This window comes from Hyla sarda, chromosome 4, assembly GCF_029499605.1.
Source record: "Hyla sarda isolate aHylSar1 chromosome 4, aHylSar1.hap1, whole genome shotgun sequence".
In the NCBI taxonomy this organism is placed as follows: Eukaryota; Metazoa; Chordata; class Amphibia; order Anura; family Hylidae; genus Hyla; species Hyla sarda.
Genome location: NC_079192.1, coordinates 134681637 through 134693679, shown reverse-complemented (window position 1 = coordinate 134693679; position 12043 = coordinate 134681637). Strand labels below are relative to the sequence as shown.

Here is a 12043-nt window from a genome sequence, read left to right as displayed (position 1 = left end):
CAACTTTGATCGCCGTGTCTGAAGGGTGAACAGCGCGCGGCACAACGATTGATGCTGCGCGCTGTTAGTCCAGGGTCCCGGCTATGATTATCAGCCGGGACCGACCCGGTGTGATGTGGGGTCACGGCGTGACCCTGTTTTAAACACCGGGAGTTAATATAATTTCGTCTGGGAGCTGGACACTTTCCTATGGGATTCTCTTGCATTGAACCAATCAGATTGCTTCTTTTATTTTTGAAGAGGCCTGTGAAAAATGAAAGAAGCGATCTGATTGGTTACAATGGGCAACTCAGCAACGTTTCCTCTGGACAGGTTTTAATAAATCCAATGAATCACCATCATCAATTTATGCATCGAGTTTGGGCTGACCCTGACAACATGTACAAAAAAAATAAAATGCAGTCAGCAATACATTATATATACTGTATAGGGCGTAGCTATAGAGGTAGCGGAGGTAGCAGTCACACCGGGGCCCTGGTGCCTAAGGAGGCCCCAAAGCACATCGGGGGAGAGTTATCAAAACCTGTGCAAAGGAAAAGTTGCCCATAGTAACCAATCAGATCACTTATTTCATTTTTTATTCTGATTGGTTGCTATGGGCAACAAGGCAACTTTTTCTCTGCACAGGTTTTGATAAATCTCCCCCATCAGCCTCATTAGAGACCAGTAATATAATTGGCATATGGGCCCTGTTGAAGATTTTGCATCAGGGCCCAGAAGCCATAAGCTATGTCTGTCTTTATTGTATATATGCAGTCATGGCTGTAAATGTTGGCAGCCCTGAAATTTTTCTAGAAAATGAAGTATTTCTCATAGAAAAGGATTGCAGTAACACACGTTTTGCTATACACATGTTTATTCCCTTTGTGTGTATTGGAACTAAACCAAAAAAGGAAGGAAAAAAGCAAATTGGACATAATGTCACAGCAAACTCCAAAAATGGTCTGGACAAAATTATTGGCACCCTTAAATGGGTTCTCCGGTGCTTAGACATCTTATCCCCTATCCAAAGGATAGGGGATAAGATGCCTGATCGCGGGAGTCCCGCCGCTGGGGACCCCCGTGATCTTGCACGCGGTACCCCGTTTATAATCAGTCCCCGGAGCATGTTCGCTCCGGGTCTGATTACCGGCGACCACATTTAAAAGGGTTATCCACATTATCCACATGATTTTAGTATATACCTGGCAGGCAGTAATGGACATGCTTAGGAAGGATCTGCACTTGTCTTGGGGCTAAATGGCTATGTTGTGAGATTACCATAATACTGTGGCTAGCTTTTTGTGAACTGGTATTTCCTGTTTGATTTTTCTTTTTTGGACTACAAATCCCATAATTCCATTTTCCTCCCCCCCACATCAGCCTCCCCACCCATTGAAACATAAATGAGCTGCATCCATTCAAAAGACCTGTGGTTTTCAATCAGGGTGCCTACAACAGTTGCATTAGTTGCAGATTGATCTCTGTCCCACTAAGCGATTGCTCCACCCATTGAAGCAGACAGGCTCCCTGTCATCAGCTGACTAGTGAGTCAGGTCTCGGCCATATTGCAATCTGGGAAAAGTCGGAGACAACGGTCATTTTGTATGCTGATAAAAATAAATCTTGGGGTGAAAATCACAGAAGAAAACTGTCACACACAGGTACAGACACTATATTATGAATTACACTAACTTTACAGCCCCTGTAGCATAGTCAAATTAAAACTATCCCTGGAATACCCCTTTAAATGTAACCTTGAGATTGTTGATATACACACAGACACACAATGCAAAGACTAAGTGAACCTCTCTCCTTTTTATCTGCTTTCAGGTGATTTTTATATTGCCCACACCTGTTACTTGCCCCAGGTGAGTTTAAAGGAGCATCACATGCTTGAAACAATCTTATTTATCCACAATTTTGAAAGGGTACCAATAATTTTTGTCCAGCCCATTTTTGGAGTTTGGTGTGACATTATGTCCAATTAGCGTTTTTTTCTCCCTTTTTTGGTTTAGTTACAATACACACAAAGGGAATAAACGTGTATAGCAAAACATGTGTTACTGCAATCCTTTTCTGTGAGAAATACTTCATTTTCTAGAAAAAATTCAGGGGTGCCAACATTTACGGCCATATATATATATATATACACACACACACACACACACGCCACTTTATTAGGCTAGGATTCCACTTGTTTTTTTTCCCCAGCTATTTTCTGTGTCTGATGTTTTTTCTGGCATTTTGCATTTAGAAATTAGAGATGAGTGAAGTTACAGTGATTCGATTCGTCACAAACTTCTCAGCTCGGCAGTTGCTGACTTTAGCCTGCATAAATTAGCTCACCTTTCAGGTGCTCCGGTGGGCTGGAAAATATGGATACAGTCCTAGGAGAGAGTCTCCAGCCCACCGGAGCACCTGAAAGCTGAACTAACTTATGCAGGCTAAAGTCAGCAACTGCCAAGCCGAGAAGTTTGTGACAAATCGAATCACTGTAACTTCGCTCATCTGTATTAGCAATCAAGTGATTGCAATTAATAGTACCCTATAGGGATATAAAAAGTGTAAAAAAATGGAAAAAAAATATGTGAAAAATCCCCTCCCCCAATAAAAATGTAAATCGTCCCTGTTTACCATTTTACCCTCAGAAAGTGTAAAAAAAATAATTAATAAACATATTTGATATTGCCACGTGCATAAATGTCCGAACTATCAAACCATAATGTTATTGATCTCCGTATGGGGAGCGGCATAAACGTTAAAAAAAAAGTCCAAAATTGCTGTGTAAGTCTAGGTTTCCACTTGTTTTTTTTTTTTTTGTACACCTAAACAAACGCCTGCGTTTTGGCAGTTTTTCTGGCATTTTCCCTGGTGTGTGGAAACAGCCAAATTTGTACCCTGTTGCAGTTTTTTCACTGCCTTCTGGGTACCACTCTATAGGTCAGATGCTGAGCGCCCGGTCCACAGAGTGTAAGGAGATGAGGAGTGATGTAAAGCATCACAGCTCACCTCCTCCGCAGTGGCGGATCCAGGGGGGGGGGCAACGGGGCAATTGCCCCCCCCCCCCCCGAGATTGCCGCACGCAGCACCCACCCCACCACCTTGCATGGTGGAGCCGAAGCTGTAAGCTCCAGCTCCACCATTCACTGAACTTTCACACGCTGTGATTACACAGTGTGTGAGCTGCGGGGACGCGATCCACTAGAGGCCGGCGCGATGACGTCACATCATCGCGCCGGCGCCCGGAGATCCTGTCCCCGCAGCCCGCATACTGTGAGTACTGAAGAGTATGCTCAGGGCCCAGGGGATTTGGGGAAACTATATACAGGAGGAGGGGGGATTTAAAAACTTGGAAAAAGGGAATATTAAATGTGTAGGGCAAAGCACAGGGGGCATTATATGGGAAGAGCACATGGCAGGGGGCCCCCCTGTGCTGTGCCCCTCACATATAATGCCCCCTGTGCTGTGCCCCTCACATATAATGCCCTCTGTGCTGTGCCCCTCACATATAATGCCCCCTGTGCCCCACACATATAATTTATATGTGTGGGGCACAGCACAGGGGGCATTATATGTGAGGGGCACAGCACAGGGGGCATTATATGTGAGGGGCACAGCACAGGAGGCATTATTTCATATAATGCCCCCTGTGCTGTGCTCCACACATATAATGCCCCCTGTGCTGTGTCCCACACATATAATGCCCCCTGTGCTGTGCCCCTCACATATAATGCCCCCTGTGCTGTGCCCCTCACATATAATGCCCCCTGTGCCCCACACATATAAATTATATGTGTGGGGCACAGCACAGGTGGCATTATATGTGAGGGGCACAGCACAGGGGCCATTATATGTGAGGGGCACAGCACAGGGGGCATTATATGTGAGGGGCACAGCACAGGAGGCATTATTTCATATAATGCCCCCTGTGCTGTGCTCCACACATATAATGCCCCCTGTGCTGTGTCCCACACATATAATGCCCCCTGTGCTGTGCCCCTCACATATAATGCCCCCTGTGCTGTGTCCCACACATATAATGCCCCCTGTGCTGTGCCCCTCACATATAATGCCCCCTGTGCCCCACACATATAAATTATATGTGTGGGGCACAGCACAGGTGGCATTATATGTGAGGGGCACAGCACAGGGGCCATTATATGTGAGGGGCACAGCACAGGAGGCATTATTTCATATAATGCCCCCTGTGCTGTGCTCCACACATATAATGCCACCTGTGCTATGCCCCTCACATATAATGCCCCGTGCTTTGCCCCACACATATAATGCCCCCTGTGCTGTGCCCCTCACATATAATGCCCCCTGTGCTGTGCCCCACACATATAAATTATATGTGTGGGGCACAGGGGGCATTATATGTGAGGGGCACAGCACAGGGGGCATTATATGTGAGGGGCACAGCACAGGAGGCATTATTTCATATAATGCCCCCTGTGCTGTGCTCCACACATATAATGCCCCCTGTGCTGTGCCCCTCACATATAATGCCCCCTGTGCTGTGCCCATCACATATAATGCCCCATAATGCACCCCTCACATATAATGCCCCCATCACGCACCCCTCACATATAATGCCCCCATCATGCACCCCTCACATATAATGCCCCCTGTGCTGTGCCCCTCACAAATAATACTTCTTTCATGTGCCCCAAACATATAATGCCCCCTGAGGGGACAGGATGGGGGCATTATATGTGAAGGGCACAGCACGGGGCATTATATGTGAGGGGCGCATGATGGGGGCATTATATATCAGGGGCAAAGAACAGGGGCATTAAATGTGAAGGGCACAGCACGGGGCATTATATGTGAGGGGCGCATGATGGGGGCATTATATGTGAGGGGCAAAGAACAGGGGCATTATATGTGAAGGGCACAGCACAGGGGCCAATATATGTTAGGGGAACAGGACAGAGGGCATTATTATTATGTGGGGGAACAGGACGGGTCATAATTAGTATATGTAGGGGCACAAGATGGGGCATTATTACTATATGTGAAGGCACAGAGTGTTCTGCATTTCAGAAGTATAGTGTATATGATGAGGAATTTCTGGGGTGGTACGTTTTTTAAGGGCCACAAAACATTTGGGTATTTTATTCAGAGGGTGTAATGCACAGCAAGTTATATTCAGAGAGTGCAGTGTGTGGTAGCATTAAATTTAGAGAACACAGTGTGTGGTAGTATTATATTCAGAGGGTACGGTGTGTGGTGGTATTATATTCAGAGGGTACAGTGTGTTGTATATTCAGGGGGTACAGTGTGTCAGAATTATATTCAGAGGGTGTGTGGCGGTATTGTATTAGAAGAATACAGTGTTTAGCAGTATTATAATAATTATTGTTTTCATATAGAGGATCAGAATCCGCTGACATAGAAACCATCTGGGCGTCAAGTTCTGCTGAGAGAAAATATAGCTGGAACAATTCCTGGCGGTATGTAGCATCTGAATTAGATAAGGAAAGACTATAGAGAAGACGTCACTGTAGTCACTGACATCATTCTGTATTCTCCTCATTATAGAGAAGACGTCACCTGTAGTCACTGATATCATTGTGTATTCTCCTCACTATAGAGAAGACGTCACCTGTAGTCACTGATATCATTCTGTATCCTCCTGTGTCTGTCCCATCAGAGCTGGAGTCACTTGTAAGTTCTGCAGTTATGATGGGTGAAACGACAACTCACAGCATCCCCTTTCCACTGCTTAGGTCATACTGGGAGCTGTAGTTTTAAATGGTAAAAACCTCTTTAGCACTTTCCCATTCTGCGGCAATTGGTATATTTGATTATTATTCTGACATGTGAGCACGGCCTAAGAGTCTTAAACAAGGTCAGGACTGTATGATACATTTAATAATATTGTAAGTTCCGTGAGCAACATCTTGTTTTCTGTCCGCCAACACAAAATACTCTAATAGTGCCCCTCCCGAGACTCCACTCTGGAACCGCCCCTGCTCCTCCGGCCGTATAATATACAGCAGTGCATAGTGTATCCGTGTATACTATACAGGAGCCGTGAATCCCGTCACTATACTGACAGGACTCCCTGCTCCTATAGCCCCTTTGGGTGGTATACAGGATATACAGCTATCTATAGATAGCTGTATATAGTGTATACAGAACAGTGAAGCTCTGTTCACATTGTCCATTTTGTATAATGTGAACAGACCCTTCTGCCAGTGTCTACCCAGACAGGGAGACTCCAGCTGTTGCTAAACTACAACTCCCAGCAGGTCCAGACAGCCAAAGGCTGTCTGGGCTTGCTGAGAGTTGTAGTTTTGCACCAATTGGAGGCTCCCTGTTTAGGTAGACATTGCATTATGGGTGCTCTCCCCTGCGGAGAGTGCAAAAAATGTCCTAACCCATTTTTTTGTGTTTTTTTTTTCTTCTCGTTTCAAATCCGTGTATGCAGAGGATTATGGCGGATTCGATGGATTACGACGGATGAACTTGATTTTTTTTATTTTAATAAAATGGTTAACGAGGGCTGTGGGAGAGTGTTTTTAAAAATAAAATAATTTTTCCAATGTGTTGTGTTTTTTTTATTGAATATTCAGGCTTGGTAATGGAGGCTGTCTAATAGACGGAATCCATTACTAAGCCGGGGCTTAGCGTTAGCCCCAAAAACAGCTGGTGCTAACCCCCAATTATTGCCCCAAAAACAGCTGGTGCTAACCCCCAATTATTACCCCGGTACCCACTGCCACAGGGGTACCGGGAAGAGCCAGTACCAACAGGCCCGGAGTGTCAAAAATGGAGCTCTGGGCCTAGGCAGTAATAGACCGGCATTATTTAGACTAAGGAGGGCCAGTAACAATGGTCCTCGCCCACCCTGGTAACATCAGGCTGTTGCTGCTTTTTTGGTATCTGGCTGATACTGAATATACACGGAACCCTATGCTTTTTTTTTTTTCCATAAATAAATTTAAAAAAAAAAACGCATAGGGTTCACCCTATTTTCAGTATCAGCCAGATACCAACCAAGCAGCAACAGCCTGACATTACCAGGGTGGGCGAGGACCATTGTTACTGGCCCTCCCAGCCTAAATAACGCCAGCCTGTTACCACCTAGCCCCAGGAACGCCATTTTTGACACGCCGGGCCTGTTGGTACCAGCTCTTCCCGACACCCCTGTGGCGGTGGGTACTGGTGTAATAATTGGGGGTTAGTGCCAGCTGTTTTTGGGGCTAACGCTAAACCCAGACTTAGTAATGGATTCCATCTATTAGACAGCCTCCATTACTAAGCCTGAATATTCAATAAAAAAGAAAACACAACACATTGGAAAAATTATTTTATTTTAAAAACACTCCCCCACAGCCCTCGTTAACCATTTTATTAAAATATAAAAAATCAAGTTCATCCGTCGTAATCCTCTGCATACAGGGATCTGAAACGAGAAGAAAAAAAAACACAAAAAAATATGTTAGGACATTTTTTGCGCTCTCTGCAGGGGAGAGCGCCCATAATGCAATGTCCACCTAAACAGTAAGCCTCCAATTGGTGCAAATCTACAACTCCCAGCATGCCCAGACAGCCTTTGGCTGTCTGGGCATGCTGGGAGTTGCAGTTTAGCAACAGCTGGAGTCTCCCTATCTGGGAGGATAATGTTAACAGAGCCTTATACCCTTGCCAGTCTGGATTGCGTCTGTAGCTCTGCCCCTAATGACGTCATCACTAGGGGGCGGAGCTACACGGACATGCGGGGACTGGACAGAGGTAAGGGGACTTCTCCATCTTCTGCATACACTATATACAGCTATCTATAGATAGCTGTATATAGTGTATACCGACCAAAGGGTTAACCTACACTGTCCAGCAGTGTAAGTTAACTCTTTCCTTGCCGGGCTGGCTTAGCGCACAGCTCAGCAAGGGGTTAAGTGAGCCAGCAATGTGTATACTGTATACACATTGCAGGCTCACTGTAAGTTCTTGCTGGGCAATATATATACCATGTATATATACTGCTCAGGATCAGCTGTTCTCCCGGCTCTATAGCCTTGAGAACAGCTTATCCCGACAGTCACTTCAGGAGGATCGCAGCGAGTGTCAGGAGGAGTGACACTTGCTGTGATCTGTCCCTTACTGCAGGTACTACTACTCCCAACATGGAGCACACTCTGCTGGGAGCTGTAGTATCTGCATTTACCTCTTCAGGACACAGGGCATATGGATACGCCCTGCATTCCGAGTCCTTAAGGACCGAGGGCGTATCCATACGCCCGTGGGAAATCCGGTCCCCACCACTAGCCGGTTGAGGACCGGAGCCGGATGCCTGCTGAAATCATTCAGCAGGCACCCTGGCACAACACCCAGGGGGGTCCTGAGACCCCCCCATGTCGGCGATCGGAGAAAATCGCATGTCAATTCAGACATGCGATTTTCTCCAATTACGGGCTGATCGGGTCTCTGGTGACCCGATCACCCGGAAAATAGGGCTGATCGGAGTTGTCAGCGACAGCCCCGATCAGCCTAAAGGATAGGAGTGAGGTCGCAAAGCTGCGATCTACTTCCATCCCCTGCCATTACTCAGAACGGAGTTCTGACCAATGGCAGCGCAGGGAAGAAGATGGAGGCCGTACCTGCAGGAGAAGATGCCTGGGGACCTGGGATCTTCGCTGGAGCCTGTTGGATCCGAAAGTGAAAGTAAATCGATCTTTACTGTGGCAACCACTAGGGGGGGCAAACTGCAACTCCCAATATGCCCAGACAGCCAAAGGCTGTCTGGGCATGCTGGGAGTTGTAGTTTTGCAACTTCTGGAGGGTCACAGTTTGGAGACCACTGTTACAGTGGTGCCCAAACAGTAGCCCTCCAGATGTTGCCAAACTACAACTCTCAGCATGCCTCGACTGCCCAGGCATGCTGCAAGTTGTAGTTCTGTAACATCTGTCCCTTCAGATTTAGCAATTTTCATGACACTTTTGAAAATTGCTGCTCTACTTTGAAGCCCTCTAATTTTTTCAAAAAGCTAAAATATGTCCATTTTATGAAGCCAACATAAAGTGGACATATTGTGTTTGTGAAGAAAAATAAAAAAATTTTGGAATATCCATTTTCCTTACATTTAGAGAGCTTCAAAGTTAGAAAAATGCAAAATTTTCATGAAATTTGGGGATTTTTCACCAAAAAAGGATGCAAGTAACGCCGAAAATTTAGCACCAAAATAAAGTAGAATATGTCGCGAAAAAACAATCTCAGAATAAGAATATTCAGTAAAAGCGTTTTCACGTTATTAATTCGTAAAGTGACGGTGGTCATAATTGCGAAAAAGGGCTCAGTCCTTAAGGTGAAAAAGGGCTGCGTCCTTAAGGGGTTAATAGACAGATCGCAGCGAGTGTCACTCCTCCTGACACCCGCTGTGATGCTCCTGTATAATGTATAGATGTGGGCGGCTGCTCTTCTATGGTCCCCTGCACTGCCGTATATATATATACACATATTCCTATTTCCCACAGAGTTGTGATTGGCTGGAACCATCTGACCAATCACAGCTCTGTGTGGGAAATATGAATATGTGTATATATACGGCAGTGCAGGGACCATAGGAGAGCGGCCGCCGCATCTATACATTATATAGGAGGATCACAACGAACCCCGGCGATCTGTCAATTAGTACAGGTAACTACTACTCTTATCATGGGACAGTGTGTTCCATGCTGGGAGTAGTAGTACTACCTAAAAAATGTAAAAAAAAATAAAAAGTAAAAAACACACACACACACTACATTTTTATTATTGTCGGCTACATTTTTAGTGCCCTGCCTGCCCACATAAATTGCTCACTGTTTAAAAATTAATAACAATTTTGTTAGAAAAAAGATAAATTTCGTTAAAAACTATTTTTTCCATCACTACTGTTATTATTTTTTAATGGTACCCTACTAAATTTTAATAAAAAAGGTATCTCCATCTCTTTTTTGGATCGCTAAAGTCCAAAAGAGAATAAAAACCGCCTGAAAAAAAACGCCAAAGTTAAAACCCACATGATGTTTTTCTTGGCGTTTTTTCACTCCCATATACTTCTATGGAAGAAAAATGCCAAGATTTTCCCGAAAAAACGGCAGTCTCAACAAGAGGTTGTTTTTTAAAAACTGCCAAAGAGCCCAAAAACGGCAAAAGGATTTAAAAAAACGCCAAACTGAAAAACACCAAGTGGATTTGGCAGTTTGCAGTTTACTATTGACTTGCAGCTAACATCTGGCTGCAGCGTTTTTTCAAAAAAAAAAAAGCCATGCGGCAGAATGGGCGTTTTTATTGGCGTTTTTGTAAAAAAAAAAAAAAAAACAAGTTGAAACCCAGCCTCATACCGGCCCGTACGCGGAAGAATAAAAAAGTAATAGGGGTCAGAAGATGAGAATTAACTTAAAAATTTTCCTGCATGTAGTTATGATTTTATTTCAGAAGTATGACAAAATCAAACCTATATAAGTAGGGGATCATTTTAACCGTATGGACCTACAGAATAAAGATAAGGTGTTATTTTTACCAAAAAATGCACTGCGTAGAAACGGAAGCCCCCAAAAGTTACAAAATGGCGTTTTTTCTTCAATTTTGTCACACAATTAATTTTTTCTGTTTCGCCGTGGATTTTTGGGTAAAATGACTAATGTCACTGCAAAGTAGAATTGGTGGCGCAAAAAATAAGCCATAATATGGATTTTTAGGTGGAAAATTGAAAGGGTTATGATTTTTAGAAGGTGATGAGGAAAAAATGAAAATGCAAAAACGGAAAAACCCTGAGTCCTTAAGGGGTTAAATTGACAGGACAATGCAGCAGATCACGCTTTTGAGTGTGCACATAGGTCCCGAAATAAGTTACTCCGTCCCCTTATATAAGTTAGTATACTTGTGTCTAGTCCAAAACATAAAATCTAAAGCATGAAATCCGCAGTATATTCAGTTGGTGTGAACATACCCCAAGGAGAATATATGTATATATATATATATATATATATATATGCGGTTTTTATGCAGATCCCGCGCACCGATCTCTCCACACTAGCTGCACCTGTGGGTGATCAGAACATACAAGCGGCCGAGGGCGCCTAGCTCCGCCCCGGGGGCGTGGTTATGGAGATTGTTGCAGACGCTCTGGCGGTAGTGCTGCAGTGAGGGCTGAGGAGCTGATACCGTCCTGTGTGAGTATTCTGAGAGGATGGACGGGACCATGTGTATTGGGGCGGGGGAGGACTGGCTATGAATAACTGGTTAACCACACTGTGCACTCGAGTATAATATGCGTTTGGCTCGTAGTGAGGTCGATATTGCTTCTCCTTTTCAGGAACTCTATAAAACTTTCATGTTAATGGACACTATATTTATGATCTCTTAAACGCCAACGTGCAATGCTGTGGTCTAGTACTGCTGGTTATTGTAGTGCATTATACTGCTATATCTGCATAGGAGATGGATTTAGGTCACGTGGTTTGTGCATGTAGAGAGTATGACCCTGTGTTTGCAGGTAAGGCTCAACACACCAGAGGAGCACACAGTGCATCAAAAAACAAAATGAGCCCCCTTATCCTTTTAGGGCAGTGTTTCCCGACCAAGGTGCCTCCAGCTGTTGTTAAACTACAACTCCCTTTGGCTGTCTAGGCATACTGGGAGCTGTAGTTCTACAGCAGCTGGAGGTGATTGGGAAATACTGATCTAGGGATGGACCTGATATTACATGGTATTCACAAAAGGGTGCCAGCATTGCCAAGGTCTCATTTTAGGAATGGTGCCCCCTGCTGTTCTATTTGCAGCCTGGCACTGCTGGCAACAGCATCCTGCTGGTATTGCTCTATCAAGGGATCCTTGGACTGCTCTGACCGTGCCATGTAAGGGGTCCGAGGGATTTATGAATTGTCTCAGATATGGGAACCCCCATCAGATAATTTGGCCAGGGAGCAGGGCTGCCATTACACAGCTCAGGAACTACACATATCTGTGAGAAATACCGCATTATAGAAACTGCACCCCTCAAGGTATTCAGAAAGTTTGTTAAAGGGGTACTCCACCCCTAGACATCTTATCCCCTATCCAAAGGATAGG

General features: G+C 44.7%; 1 protein-coding gene across 3 annotated transcripts in view; it reads left to right on the top strand.

Moving 5' to 3' along the window:
- The first annotated feature begins 11010 nt into the window (after positions 1 to 11010).
- LOC130368487 (CDC42 small effector protein 2-B) overlaps positions 11011 to 12043 on the top strand; it is a 32108-nt gene continuing 31075 nt past the window's right edge. For 2 of the 3 annotated variants that reach the window (XM_056572209.1, XM_056572206.1), the window contains exon 1: positions 11011 to 11145. The gene's annotated coding sequence lies outside the window, so the exon portion shown is untranslated. Of the gene's footprint in view, positions 11146 to 11403; positions 11469 to 12043 lie in introns of those variants that run through there. The other variant, XM_056572207.1, reaches the window with a different exon arrangement.